This window comes from Vespa crabro, chromosome 2 (assembly GCF_910589235.1).
Source record: "Vespa crabro chromosome 2, iyVesCrab1.2, whole genome shotgun sequence".
Taxonomy (NCBI): domain Eukaryota; kingdom Metazoa; phylum Arthropoda; class Insecta; order Hymenoptera; family Vespidae; genus Vespa; species Vespa crabro.
Window position 1 is genome coordinate 8166765 of NC_060956.1, and position 16203 is coordinate 8182967.

The window sequence follows — 16203 nt, forward strand, 5'->3', positions numbered from 1 at the left end:
ATACTGCAGAGTACTGCAAAGTAAATTTTTAATCGTGAATTTATATAAAAATATATTTGGTGAAATTTAGTAAAACGATAACGACATGAACATCCAGCAATGATCGATTTACGTTAATCATGCCAGAAAAAGAAGATAAATATGATGCTAGGAAAAGAGAATAAATAGGACGCTAGGAGAAACGTGAATTCTCCAATGTGAATGTCTTGCAAAGTATACGTATTACACGGAAAAAATTATCAGAAAATTATTTATTGTCTTGTATTTTATAATTATTAACTTATTTTATGTTCTTTTTCGAAAATTAAACGAGATCGATCAGAAAGAATTATTTTATTAATTCTAAATGGTACTTTTTCTCGCTAACAAACGAGCCAATATTAATAATCTTATAAATCATAGTACGTGCTGATCATCGAACGATATTTGCGATTAAAGTGGCGACCGTTTAACGGTCTCGTAATTAATTTGAAAATTATAATTTATTGTCCTGAGAAGATTATCCGTCATTGCTTGTCATCTCGAAGGACAGTAATACTAAGAGTTAATCGATTGATCCTCATGTCTTTATACTCTCTCCTACTTCGAAAAAAAGAAAGTTCCATAAAATATGCTACCATATGATTTTTATAATTAAGTCTTGAGATTAAAATTGTATCTCGAAGTAATTTCAATTGAAGGATATGACAATTGTTGGATGATAAATATTACAATGCATAATTTATAAATCTTTTTACTAATAATTCATTAAAACTTATAAGATAAATAATATAACGTAACTCTTACATAATAAGAATTTGTAAAAATAATCTCTAAAAATAAATGTAAATCTCTTAACAGGAAACATATCACTTCCTAATTCGATTCATGTTTTGAAAAAGAAGATCGAGGGCCATAAAAATATCGATATCTGAAAATGAGAAAGTGACATTCGCTGAAACAGAAGACAAGTTTTAAGACGAACTCGTCCGGCTTGAATGATGATCGAACAAATGCGCCGTGGACATCCTGTCTTCGCTAGAAATTCCTGTTACCATATATTGATGCGGGAATACATCAACCGCACACAAACATCGAAGAATATGTCCACGGTGCCGTCGCTGCTGTTCGTTCACCCGACCTTGGCAAGGTCATGTAGCTTGGATAAAAAGAAGAGAGGTAGAAGCATGGAGAAACCAATGAGAAAGAGTGAAAGAAAGATAGGAGAAAAGAGTGAAACGAGAGGAAAGAGGATCTAATCAACGCCCAACGTCATGCTTCAGGGAGCATCGTACGAGAAAAGAGAGAGAGAGGGGAGATTCTGCGGAGCTGTAAGGAAAAAAAGGAAGATCGAAAGGATGCGAGAAACGTAAAATAAGAAAGAAAAGTAGAGTAAGGCTGGTGTAAGACCTGGAGTGGTGTAAAATCTATCGTGTCAATGCTCTGCACTATACACGTCGCTTCTTAAAAATATCGAATATTAAGCTTTGATGGAATTTTCGGCTGCATTTTCTGTTTATGAGCAACATCTGTCTTATTCTTTTTTATTTTCTCTCTCTTTTGAGTATTTTAAATGTACCTCCCTTTGAACTCTATACTTTTCGCATTAAAAACAGAGAAAAAGAAAAGTACAAACAATCCATAGGATTCGATCAGTTAAAAGTAGACATTGTTACGCTTACTTCTAATTCTAAATTTAGCCCGCAATGATACTAAAATTAATTCTGATGTTATTTCATTTTGGAGAAAAGTACCTACAATATTTCTTTCCAATAATCTATGTTCGTAAGATATGTGTGTGTGTGTGTGTTTACGAAGTAATTTTAAATAAAATTTTAATAATAATTAAAATAGCAATTCCAATCATGTCAAGAACACGAACAGTTTATAAGAAATTTAATTAACGAAGTGAATTAAAAATGCATTTTCTCAGCTATTGTTTCAAATAACGGATCGTGATCAAAGACAAAACATGAGGTACATAATATATACACAATAACATTTTTAACGATAGAGATCATGTTAGGCCAAACTCACGCAATATTATTATAAACAGTAAAAATAAACAAGAGAAGATAGACAAAATGTTATTTTTTAACTTGGTAAGTAGAAAAACATTAACTCGGAAGATCATTGCACGATACCAAAGAAATCAAAAATAAAAGAGAGAACGAAAGGATAAAAAGCGAACAACTTGAAAGGACGTAATCGCGGGCAAAGATGTAATCGCGAAAAGGACGCGGATTGCATGGAGAAGGTCGAGAGAAGGCTACAATTCGAATACTACTCGGGAGATGCAGGGCTTATGAGATTACGTGTGGTTCGAACAAACCCGTTTTTGCCCATCTTACGACGATCCGTATGTATACCTCTCTTCGCCTTCTCTCGAATCCTCTTTAAGTTCCTTCTGCGTGTGTCATTTATGCGTGCAACCCAGACGCCGAGTTAAAAATAACAGAAGCCACGGTATTTATAGCAAACCACCAGTGGCGCCACGTATATATACGTTGTAAGCCATTTTCTTCCCTTTCCTTTTCTCTCTCTCTCTCTCTCTCTCTCCATCCTCCTACCCCCTCCCTCCCTGGAGTAATGAAACGTAATAACGAAGACCGCACGAGAATCTTACCTCCAATCTTGGAAACATTTAAGTTACGAACGCGTTCATGCTTGACAATTATAAATATATACGTGTGTATGCACATGAAGGACATGTACATATACGTACATATGTACGTGTGCTTTAAGAGGAGCAACGAGTATTAAATAAATCTAAAGATCGCTCCATTCATTAATTCTATAACCATCCTACGACCATTTTGTATCGCTTAAAAATCACATCGTTATAAAGGTACTTAGAAGAAGAAAGAAGGAGAAAGATAAGATTAAGCAGAAGGGGAAGGGGAATAGTCGAGACTCTCATATTATCTCGGAAGATCAGGATTACGTGCCCACCGAAACCCGTTCTCCGTCCATCCTCGAGAGCTACCGAACCTTTCTCATGGCACCCTGCAGTTTCATATCCCTTCTCCCATTCGCGGTTTTAACCATCCTTCGCTTTTTCTTCGCATCGCACAATTCATAGTTAATCATGTATCCCAGAAATAAAATCTGACAAAGCTTCACTAATTTTTTTCTTCTTCGGTCCTTATAAAAGAGTTTTATTTAAAAGTTCTTTTTTTTTCTTTTAATATATCCAATATAACCAATTACTATTGATTGTATTTTATAAGTAGCACAAAACACCGAAAAGAAAGAGAAAGAAAATTTGAAACAGATCGAACAAACGCCCGTAACTGTGCAACCTACGATGCACGCGAGCACAGGTTAGCTGAAGTGGAGCGATGCGGTACGTTAGACGAGGAAAGAGAGGGACGGAGGAAGAAGCGGGTGCATTGCGCTCGGCCAAGTGGCCTTGACGTGGGCCGAGTGGCGAGGGCAAGGACGACTGCTCGAGGAAGATCTCTTCTCTTTTTATTCTCTTCTTCCCGCTCCCTTGAGCGCCAGCCACACGGCAGCATCAAGCACGACAACGTGGTAAGTAACCGCGCCCGACACACTACATTCACTCTTCTCTCTCTCTCTCCCTCTCCCTTTCCCTCTCTCTTTATACATACTCATATGTATGAGTGTGTATATATATATATATATATATATATATATATATATGAGTTTGTATATGACCTATGATACTTCTTATAAATTCTTACCCCTTTCGGAGGACTAATGCGGATTTGCTTCGAGCAAAGCGTATCATCGACATATAAAAAATTCCTTGTTAATTTATTTGTATTTTTTCTGTTTCTAACAACGTTGTTGATAAAAGAATACACGACTTCATATTTTATATTATACAGAAAAAAAGCGTTCTTTCGTACATATATATTTTCTAAATCCGACACATTACAAAGATCGAAAGTTAGATGAATCATGGAGTTACTAAATTTTCAATGGTTTTCACCATAATTCCTAGCACTTAATTTATATCGATTCTCGAAACATCATTTTCCATAACTCACCCTTTTTTAACAGTGGCGATTAAAGAATCATCGAGAGGGTCATCATGTTAGTCGGGTGTTAATGGCATGAAAAGTTAGTAGTATAAAATCACGGATGAAAGCTCGTGACTCAATAGAGAAGGAAAAGAGCTTCGTCTAGCTCGAAAGGACAATCCTCCGCAGCATACTCTCCATTCTTCTTCCAGCGACGAGATCGTCGTCCCTGAGAGCAAGAGCTGGTTCCTGAAGTCGTTCGAATAATTCATGACGTTGCGATCTTGCACGCGAGAATAGTTTATCGAGAGGGCTGCTAGGGTAGAAACGGGGAAAGGAGAAAGGTTCGATCGAAAATCGATACACGTACCGATAATACACATACGTGTACAAACGAGCCGAGGGAAGAGAGAAAGAGAGAATAGGGTGGGTAGAAGGGATTGATCTTATCGCAGGGGTGGAAATAGATGGACGTAGATTGAAAAGAGAAAAAGAGATAAAGAAAGAAAAGAGTGAAATCCATACAACATCAACCACCGTGAGTGCTTGCACATTGACAAAGTATAAAACTTTTTTACCCTAACCACACCTAAATGTCGGCTGCGTGCGACCATAAGGTTCGAGAATGTTTCAAATGTCAGCCCAATGATTCATGAGCAAGTCCAAGGCGACGTTCATTTGTCTTGGTCTTCTTCTTCTCCTCCTCCTCCTCCTCCTTCTTCTTCTTCTTCATCTTCTTCTTCTTCTTCCTTTTCTACTTCCCTTCTTGAAAATGTTTGACTGACAATGATACTGGCAGATACAACGGCAAAGGTATATATAATTTTCTGAAGATGTCCGAAAAATGACGTTCAGGAATAAAGGAAAAAAGGAAAGAACAAGGAATAATTACTTTAAATTACACATAGTGACTTTGAGAATCGTAGTTACACTACTTATGCATTCTCATTCAGCTTTAAGTTTCTACGTTCTTAAAAGGACATTCATCTGATAAATAGAAATTTAAGGAAAGTTTGGAAATTATAACACAGAATAACGTTATTATCTAGCTTGATCATCGAGTTCAGTTCGATGATATAGCCGATAGAAAGAAAATCGAAGATGAGATATTTAAATTTTGCGATTCTAGCATGTCGGCAAATAAAGGTAAGTTCGTACGAGTCGATGGAACATCTGCCGGAAGATTTAAACTATTGTACGTTTTGTAGCAAAAACGTACAAGTGCGAAAATGGTCGGAAAGAAAGAAGCAACAGTGCGGCGTGCCGTCAAGGTACTCGAAGATGATATATTTGTTTTGATACATATTTGCAGAGAAGAGTTATAATTCGCGCCTCGATAGCAAACAGAGAAATACGTTTCGGTCTTACGACGATCGCGTGCCCATCTTTCCCAAGGGCAATCTGTTTTCTCTTGAGGAGCGAGTGTATGTGCAAAGAGAAAAGACACGAACATTTCTTCGCAGACTGACCGAGTAAAATCTCTCTTGCTTGTATGCAGCTTGTTTGTTCTTCGTCGATCGGTACTCATCAGGACGAAGAAAAAACTTGGTCGAGTCCGACTAATGAACTGGATTCATTTTTCTTGTCCTTTAGAAATAAATTTGAAAAAGGAAAACTGGACACATCGTCCCGATAATGAAACATTTTTCTAAGAAACATTTTTACTTACTGAAAAGTAATCGTTATTAAAATTAGCATGATTATTAGATTCAAGGTTGAAAATGTTTCGATAGCAAGTTTTTTAATACTCCAAGTTATTTTCAGAAATAAGAGTATCTTCAAAGATACAAGCGAAAAACGGAACGAGATTCTCTTTTATTAGTCATTACGAATGCGATAACGAGCGAGAAATGACCATAAAGGTAGTTTTAATGATGCGTGGGATATCATAGATGTAGCCGGTAAGTATACAACCGAGCCTAAGCGTAAAAAATACTTGATGATAACGATAATGTTGAAAAGGAAAGGAAAAACATCAAGATAAAGATTAGCAGAAGAAGCTCTTTATGAATCGTTGTGAATTCATGGTAAAAAATTAGATTGACTAATTAATTTGATACCATTAATAGAGACTTCAGAATTAACTGTATGATCGTGAGCGAACTAACATAGGACAATATCAGTGCGTTACTCCGCGTCGTGAGACCGTAATAATTATAATCAAGATTAGACAATGAAAACGTATTGCATAAAAAATACATTATCGCTAACTTTTGAAACAATATTAACACATTCTTTCTAGAATTGAAAAAAGAAAAAAAGAGGAAGAGAGAGAGAGCGAGAGCGAGAGTGATAGAGAGAGAGAGAGAGAGAGAGAGAGAGAGAGAGAGAGAGAGAGAGAGAGAAATATTCCCAAGCAAGCAAGCATAACTGGCGCTTGCATTTAAATCGCTTGGATATTTTAACTTCATTAATTTATTATGTACGTACTTGTTACACAACGAATACGCGCTGCTCTTGATTTATTGTCCCTGCTAAAACACTGTCCGGCTCGCGCCTCGATAAATCTTCAACCCTTTGGACAGGAAGAGGAGCAGGAGAAAAGAACAATTACTCCGATGCCCCCTGTGTGGAAAAGAAGCAGTAACGTTCTTTTACATCGTTTAACATATGAGTGATTCCTAGAGTAGATGAGGAAGAGTAATCGGAAGACATTTTCTTTTGAGAATAGCTTGAGCTTTCGATCTCAGCAGCAGTAGTACGTCTACGATATATATATCTACATATACCTATAAGTATAAGAACGATAGAGAAAACGAAAAAAAAAGACATTACAAAAAAAAAAACATCGGATATATTATAAATTAGAAAAAGGAAAAGGAACGAGAAAAATCGAAATTAGAAATGATCTACCAGACGAGACATGGTCGAATGTTAATTTCAGACTCAATGCACTTTCTTAAGCCTTGTACACGAAATCGTTGCCTCTTTTCCGCAATGGATATTACAAGCCGCGCCTTTGAGTGATCGTCTCCTCCCTCTCCTCGTCTCTCGCTAGCTCTCACCCACCCATCTCCTCGCACATCGCGTCCAACCTCTCTGACATTAAAATAATTTAATTTAATACCCGGCAATTCCGCTTATTGCCATTGCAACATCAATTTTAATAATAGCCATCTCGGTGAGATCCTCCCGACACCCTCTGGGTTTGCATCTGGACGATCAACCATCACCGAACGCTTCCTGCCATTTTAGTCTCGGGAACTTGATCGAGCGTCCTTGTGCGTGCATCTTTGAAACCAACAACACTCTTCCTAGTAAGAATGCTTTCGGCGGAGGCAAGAAATCGTATCGATAAATTTCTGTTTTTTCTTTCTTTCCTTTGCGTTATTTTGCAAGAAATTACAAAACGTTTCATAAATTCGATTTGCAAATAGAAAATCTATCGGTTGAACGCATCCACTTCATCTCTATCGGTTTCTTCGATAGAGTCTTAACCGGAAACGGAGGAAAGGCCCTTCATTAAACCTGTACACAGCCGAGTTTTCTGGCACAGCGATATCGACGATACTCGTCGAGTACGAGACGTTAAATTACGTGATGTCTGAGGCAAGGAGAGAACGAGAGCAAAGAGAAGCAGATACCGGACGCGCATTTATATCGGTGCATTAAGCCTGTGCAGTCCACTTCTATATACTCCTCTATACGCCAATTGTACGACGATTACGCGTGTACTTACGGACAGATATAAATCGGACTGATATTTTAGAAAGAACTTCCCTTCGTTTTTCTTCTGCTTCTCTTTCTCACGCTCCTCCTTTTTCGATTTCTCCAGTCAGAAACCTCAAAAGAAATTCATTTTTTCCGTTTTCGATCAATGCTCGAATATAAATTCTCTCGTATGCTAAACTTTAGTGTAATTCATCCTACTCTTCGATAATCCTTTATTCACCTTTTTGTCCTTCGAAATCTATTTAGATTCCCTCACTAAAGTGCGATCGATTCCCGCTCCACATGCAGAAACAGCAACAGCAACAGCAACATCAGCAAGGACAGCAATAATGGCAACGCAGCGGCAGCACCAAACAGCCCGCAGCTACTTTTGTTGCTTCTTCTCGCGGACAGATGGTAGCCGGATCGCGTTACAGAAATTACCAATTACCTATAACATGCAATTTCAACCTGCCCTCGCTCGCTCTGCTATCGTATTAATATGCGGCAGTTACGCGGCAGTTACGCGGCAGTTACGTGGCATGACCGAACTCTTCTCTTCAACCCCTTTTGTAACATGATACACATCTAAGAATTTCAAGAATACCTTTCAACGTTCTCGCTTTAGAAAATTAAATCTTGACACGGATATATCGATAGTACGAATGTAAAATAAACAGAAGGTAGATCGTGATTGTTAATTATTCATCTACTCCAGTTTCTATTAGATCAGTACACAGTGATCTATCAGAAGTCGTTAGAATTAGATCGACAATCATTACTTTCTATTCGTGACAATAGGGAATAGATAATTTGATAAGACTTCCTAGAGCGTTCATCGCTGATAGATAATAATCAAAGGAATCATCAATTTACATACTCGCAAGAGCATAATGAATTGCGCAAGTTCGTGCATTAAATTTGTTAATAACTATAATGTCCAAGCTATCTCTTTTTCGTGATAACGTCGTTATTAGCTTATCACCATGAGCTGCTCCATAAAATACTGCAAATTGTATATTTCGATCAATGCTCGAATATAAATTCTCTCGTATGCTAAACTTTAGTGTAATTCATCCTACTCTTCGATAATCCTTTATTCACCTTTTTGTCCTTCGAAATCTATTTAGATTCCCTCACTAAAGTGCGATCGATTTTGACACAAAATAAAATTCTTTTTTAACATCTTTACTGGGAAAATAATGTACATATACCAAACTAATTTTTTCTAAATTTTCATTTAAAAATGAGACATGAGAGGCCTCCAAAAATTAAAAATACATGGATGATATTCTAACATTTCAATAGAAGCTCTAAATACAAAAACAAAAAAAAAAGAAACAAATATTAATTTAAAGTTGTACATACGAATTTGAAAAAGATGTAATTTTTTACAAAATAATGAATTTTTGGAGGATAAGTTTCGAAAATCAGTAAAATATTTTATATTTCATTTGATATTACAAAGATTATTAATTATTAATTATTATTATTTGACATACAATAATATAAGAATCTTTTAACTTACCAAAAAGTTCTAAAATGATCACCAAGAAAATGATTGATAAGCACGATTGATTCATTGTCAATCAGCACAAAATAACACGATCCCTTTTAGGAGAAATTTGTCAACGTTCAATCTATTTCGAGTAAATGAATATTATACTTAACGAATATGTCAAATTCATTATGACCAAATGTCAAAAAAGAAAATGAAATATAACAGGACGTTTTCAGTTTATCGATTTCCTTCGCTTCTCAAAATTAAATGCTGAAAGAAAAACGCCGTATTTTATGAAGTTGACATTAATACCGCTTCCGAAACGTCGAGAAAATTTAATTACGGAACTGCTTTTGACGGAACGATAGAACGTCTAATAGAGAATTTCCTGCATACGCCCGTTAACGAACGAATTTATTACGAGAAATTATTTTCATTACTTGGACGACGGCGCTCGATTGTGGTTACTGTAAATATCGATAGTAATGGCTGATATACTTATTCTACCTTACGAAGAACGGCGATGCGTACTTACTTTTGGATGTGTTTTATGAGAGTGCAGAGAATATGTCGTAGTATATGTGGCCTAGGCATATTGTATCTATAAATGCAGCATAATGTTACATATAATACGACGTTAGCACGTAGATTGTTACGATAATGCAACAGAATGTTATGTATAAGATGTAAGTCTATTATATTTCTTATCTCTTTAAAATTATGAGGATACTTTATGTACAACAATTGTTTTTTTTTTTCAAATAAAATATGATAATGTCAATTTCTTTTATATTCATTAATTATAAAGACTTCTACATAAATTCGATTATTTTTCCAAATATAACCATATATTAACGTATAATGTTTAATGGTTCAAGTTGTAAAATATTTGTTTTTAAGCGAATTTTCTCGAGTATATATAATTCGCATAAATCAACAAATCTTCTCCTCCGAGGGTAAAGAGAGAACAAAAGAAGGAAATTATTTGCCAGGGAACGTACTTGTAAGTCAATAACCCCAGTGTAGCCAATGAATTTTGGACCGTACAGAATTATTTCTCAAACACACTGGCCCGGGGTCGTGTATACTTAAACGTAATATTTGCAATCTCGAAATTTTATATCTCAATTCTAGGACTTTTGACTGGTACTTCGCTCGAGTACGAGGAACCTCTTCACGTATATTCATACGACATAATCAATTATAATCGTTACCATTCTCTAAAACTAAATAACGATATAAAAAGAAGGAGAGAAATTAAGACATAAAGAATCTAGGTTTCGTAAATCATACTAATGACTACTGATGATACCTTTTATTCTGTACGTCCCTCGAATTCTATTTGGCATTTTCGACGAAGTATCATCATTAGGGTATCGTTACACTCCATCGTCAAGCGTTACGTCTCGTTTACGAAGGTATGCGATAATACGGGTTTGGACAAAGTACATGTTTCAGGCCAGTGAGCAAAAAAGGGCCTTTCTCTTTGGCTTCTCTTCGAGTGACGCTTTCCTCATAAAAGAATTTCTTCCGGGTTGAACAAAATTTGGTTAATAGAGTTGAGTTACAGTCTCGGCTTTTACTTGCAGTTCCCTCGTTCAGGGCAACTTTTAAAACGAATAAAATTAATAGTCAAGTATAGAAAGTAATAAAAATAATTATTATATTTACCGTTTCCCCAACATAAATCATATTTTTAAAACATTTTCATTTATCTTTACGCTGTTTGCCAATGAACAGCGAGCTCGGAATATTCCTAGGAATCTGATTCGTGTCTCAAGACTGATTCTTATATATGAGGAAGATGACTTCACAGATGCAACAGAAGGATCATTGGGACTGTAACTCAAGCTCGACCTTGTTTGCATAATGTTCGTTATACGATGCTTTCTTAAGAGAGGTTCCTTAAAAGAGTACGACGGAAGAATGATTCGATAACGCAATTTTCCAATCTTCGTTCCTCTTTTCTTTGTCTTTCTCTTTTTCCTTGTCTCCTCTTCATCATCGCCTTCTTCTTTTTCTTTCTTTTTTCACAAATATAGTTATTATTCCTATTCAACAGTTAGACGCTCCTGTTACTACTTCTTTATCTTTGCTTAATTAAGAAACCGGCAGGTAATCAGATGAGATTACGGTTCTCCCAAATTTGAGCAGAAAGTAACTCACGAACAAATGGGATTAAACGCGTAAGATAATTAACATGACTTATTTAAACATTTTAAATTTTAACAGAAGAAGTGTCAGATACGATAGAAACATATGAGAATACATAATTTTCATAAAAAGCATTTGCCTTCGATTTTACATTTAATTTTCGAAAATTCGAAAAGATCTTACGAATCATTTTACGCAAACTCTCCGAACAGAAAGATGTGAAACATGTTAACAGGCACGTGCTCACAAAAGACCGTTGATGCCTATCGAATTTTCTCTCGAGACAACCATATTCTCTTTTCCGGGGAAGTCTCGTACATCGTATAAACCACCGTTCGCGGTTTATTATTAATAGGACGACAGGATCGCAAGGCATTACGTGAAACATACAGCTCGTCAAGCCGTAACTGGTTCTGTGCTGAAGATAGAATCCCTCATCTATCTCCGGCGACGCGCCGTGTACGAGAACACGAGCGGTCGGCAGCAACAGCAGCAACGACGATGCTGCTCTCCCAAAGAGCGAGAGAGATAATGAGTGAGTGAGTGAGTGAGTGAGTGAGTGAGTGAGTGAGTGAGTGAGTGAGTGAGTGAGTGAGTGAGTGAGTGAAGGAGAGAAAGAGATAGAGAGAGAGAGAGAGAGAGAGAGAAAGAGAGAGAGAGAGAGAGAGAGAGAGAAGGCTCAGTACACATCACCGACTCGCGATGATGGCTCGCGAACTCATGGAGAACGGCTGTGGGAAGAAGTGGTAAGGAGCGCCAAGTGGGAAAATGACAAATTTCGCTACATTAGGAACGGCGCCGTGAGTATAGACCATAACCTACGGAAGATTATGCGATCTCGAACGAGAGAAGAGCTACCAGAGAGAATGACTGCTTTGAAATTGGAGGAAACTCTCACTCTTTTGTATCTCAAGAAAAGATTTCTTTGAAAGAACCATTTAAAATTCTTATGAAGAAAAAAGTGAAGATATAAAAGAACTTTTCCGGACGTTAATTCCGCGTTCCTTATACAATGAAAAAACAACGTAGTAAAAAGAGTCATAAAAATAACCTCCACGTGGTTTCGTAAAGGCTTAATGATCCTTGAGAGCATTAATCGCGGAGAAAAAACTTAGAAAGAAGTTAATTGATATTTCTTTTACAAGTCTTTATTTCATTTCATATTATTTCATTAAGCTATTTCATATATTATTATTATTATTTCATTAAACTATTTGAGATATCATCGTGGAATTGATATAAATTATCTATGAGAATGGAATATAATCATCCGAGGCGAGAATTCATTACACAACAGCGTGTACCTTTAGATCCTTGCGCATTACCGACCAATTACCTTGTTTGACGAAAAACCAAAACCAGGCAGCAAACGAGTCAACCGTGCATGACTCGTATTTTCGTGGCCACAGTGACCAAGTGCGTACAAGCTCATATATATATTCTCTTGAAACTAGTGGTCGAGAGGCCTTAGAGTTCCGTGCAGACTCGAATCGATAAGCAGACCAAGCCAGGTAACAAGAAAATAATCGGTCTTCCGGAAGATATCTAAGTGCGATCTAGCCATCGCCATCGTCGTCGCTGTCGTTGTCGTTGCCGTAAGTGCCGTACGTTCCTCTCCTTTACGTAATCCATCTCGCACGCAATTTACTCGGCTGAAAGTAACCTATCCGTAGCCGATCTCGAAGAACGATTCTTCTCCTCAACGTTCATACTTTTCCTTTTCTCTTTCGAGCACATGAACCTCCAATCAGATTCGCTTAAGCTACGAACAAAGTATTACTGACCCGCGTCACTCTCTCTCCTTCCTTCCTTCCTTCCTTCCTTCCTTCCTTTCTTCTTTTCTTAGAGTTCTTACAAAATTCCCTCTCGCTACGCGTAAAAAAAAATACGCATCTGACCCTCCATGACACTAAGAAAGATAACATCTCTCGAATAGCTTCGAGGACGTGGTACACGATGCGACGTGCGCTCAAAGATACGAATCCCCGAGAAGTGAAGTGAACTTCATGCTCGACCAAATTCACGAACAGACTCTGAACGTTCGATACCAGCGAAAAGAAGTTACCTTCTCGTTTTTCGGTACGTGCGTTTCTTTCTCGATGCTTCTGAACCCGTCTCGACTTTCGTCGCGCTTCGCGCCAAACCGTGTCTAATAACAAACCAACGCCAATCGGATATCTGTGAATAATCGAAAATGTCATGGAATATATTACTTTAATTAGCGTGAGGGACGCGTGCCGGTACAAGAAGCATCACCAATGCGGCGATATCGCGGTAGGATTCCTTTCGAGGACATGAATAGAACTCTGTCAAACAAATTTGAATACATATAAATGTTCTGGATTTTTGTAACAAATTTCGAAATTCGAACAGCGCGCATGTTAAGCTTGAAACACGTCAAAGATAGATAAATTAATTAATTTTGTTGAAATCTCGAACGAAGATGCTATATGAACAAATAGATTAAGAAAAAATAAAGGTGAAAGTGGAAGAAAAGAAAGATGATCAACAAGATAAATTTTGTGAAAGAACAAACACAATAGCTGTACATCACAAAAGTAGCAAGCACGGCAATCATTGAATCTGCCAAGTGTATTTGAACTTTATTTGATGCATCGCTCTCGTATTCATCGACGGCATAGCTTGTCCAAAAATTACACTTTGGTTTATAAGTATAAATATCAAAATTAATCGTACAAAACCGAGCTAGAGTTGAAATTATTCGGCATGAATGTAATTTAGTTGTATAATAAATAAATATATATCTTCTGTGAATATATGCACAAATAATACAATTATTGATGTGTTTTATATTAGATATTTCAAAAACGATCATGTTAATAGCATTTTGATAGAGATTTTTGCGGTGACTATTTAGATATGCTATATATAAAGTTAGGAGTTTTTCAAAGAGAATGACTACTGAGTACTTTTGATCGCTAATACGATAAAGAAAATTGAAGAAAAAGGAAACAGAAAGGAAAAGTTATGTAGGTGGAATTTGAGAATAAAAAGGGATGAAGAAAGGGAAGCAATAATATTTTAGTTGGAAGATTAGTTGGAAGTATGTCCGGATAGAGTTTGTTTGAACAATTTCATGTGCGATCATTAATATGAACTAACCTGAATCATAAGCAAGTTATGATTAAAAAATAAATAGTTTAGCCTACGAGTATATTCCTTCAGATATTTCGAAAAACTAAACAATTACGAATATATGTAAAACATATATAAAATAAAAATTGAAACATATATAAATAAAAATTGAACATAAGTTCTTAATCATTTTGTCCATAGAATCTAATCAGCGAGCATTTGCCTAAATCTCAAGATCAAACATCTAGTGTCTTATTAAAAATACTTTTGAAAAATTCAACATCTGTCGAATCTCCGAAGGTGTATATGCGCATTTCTACAACAAAAATAATAAAAAGGAGAGGATGAAGACCATCGTTGTAATACATAAAATTTGATCTCTATTTTCAAAGACAAATATCATCATAGGTCGTTTCGTTCCTTTTCCTTTTCTTCTTTCTCTCCCCTCCCCCTCTCTTATAATTTTCTCTCTTACCCTCAGAATAGATTTTCGAGATTCATACTTTTCAATAACTTATACCAATGAACTCGAATTTTTGAAAAACGATTAGTCACATACCGCTTTCTTGAATCAACCCATCTTCGTAGATTCCAATCTCTCAAATAAATTAAGTATTCAAATTTCTGACCAAATTTAAGATATCCTCCACTTCTTATTTTTACGTTTATCTTTTTATTCAACCATACGTATATCCTCCGTAATTTCTACGAAAAGCTGTTTCAATCGTGATATACACAAACTATATAATAAAGATTTTCTCATTTGTAAGTAAACACGTATAAAACTATCGTATCGATTTTCGATTGAGACAAAATTCGATAATCGAATATGGAAGAAAAGCTCCCTTCTCTAGAAAATTGTGTAGGAAGGTAAATATATAATGAATAAAAAAAGAAGACCGTGGCAATGAAGAGATTGTAAAGTCAGATTGAATCGTTAAAGGGGAGAGTATTCAACGCTAAGAAGGAAGATTTTCGATGTCGATACTCAACTAAGGAAAATGAAGGAACGTATGTACACTGCGAGTACTTACATTCTCTGCAGGGAAATAAAAAAAGAAAGTCGAGTTATCCCTACTTACTTGGTACGACTTAATGTGTAGATGGTACAACAGCAGGACTTGGATGCAGATGATCCGAAATTATAGACATTAGGGACATTAGCCCCAGCGTTATACGATTCTTCATTTTCTTCATCTTTCTCTTTTTCTTTTCTTATGTTTTCTCTCTCTCTCTCTCTCTCTCTCTCTCTCTCTCTCTCTCTCTTACTCTTGTCCGTAGTGTATCTTCCTTTTTCTTTTCCTATTTTCCATCATGCGTCCAACATCTCCGACCGCTTGATGCACACCTTTTCAAACAGATAAGTGATTTGAAGTGCGCGTAATTTGCGGATTCGCTTCCATCAGAATCCTTCGTATCCCGTGGCTTTATTAGCAAGCATCATCGAGAGTGTATCCCCGTCATTGTCCCTTATCGCGCATTCTTATCGAGCTAAATCGACCTCGAGAGGTCCTTCGATTGAGCTTCCATCCTTCGCTGCCAGACTACGTAGAATATAATTTCTCGTCTACCGTCTGGGATTTTTTTTACTTTGCGATCGTCTCTTCTGCTCCTTATTCATCTTATATATCCACTGAACGTATCGTCTTCTTCTTCATATGGAGGTTTCTAACTCAGTACGAGAACCCAGTTACGGCCAACCTCCTTACTCTTTCAATCAGAGAAATTATACTTGATTTTATCTCGATACGATTAAGCTATTTCGTTTCATATAAAAAACGAATGTCTTCGTTCTTATCGGATATTTCTTGAATTCTTTCATGCGCTTATTTT

At 36.5% G+C, this 16203-nt stretch overlaps 1 protein-coding gene and 1 long non-coding RNA gene across 8 annotated transcripts in view; one reads left to right on the plus strand and one right to left on the minus strand.

Moving 5' to 3' along the window:
* Nucleotides 1-16203, minus strand: part of LOC124422226 (telomerase-binding protein EST1A-like) — a 130903-nt gene that overhangs the window by 82588 nt on the left and 32112 nt on the right. The window lies entirely within an intron of this gene.
* Nucleotides 6869-8680, plus strand: LOC124422227. The gene is made up of 2 exons (XR_006941813.1): nucleotides 6869-7225; nucleotides 7887-8680. It is a non-coding gene; the product is annotated as an uncharacterized LOC124422227 (long non-coding RNA).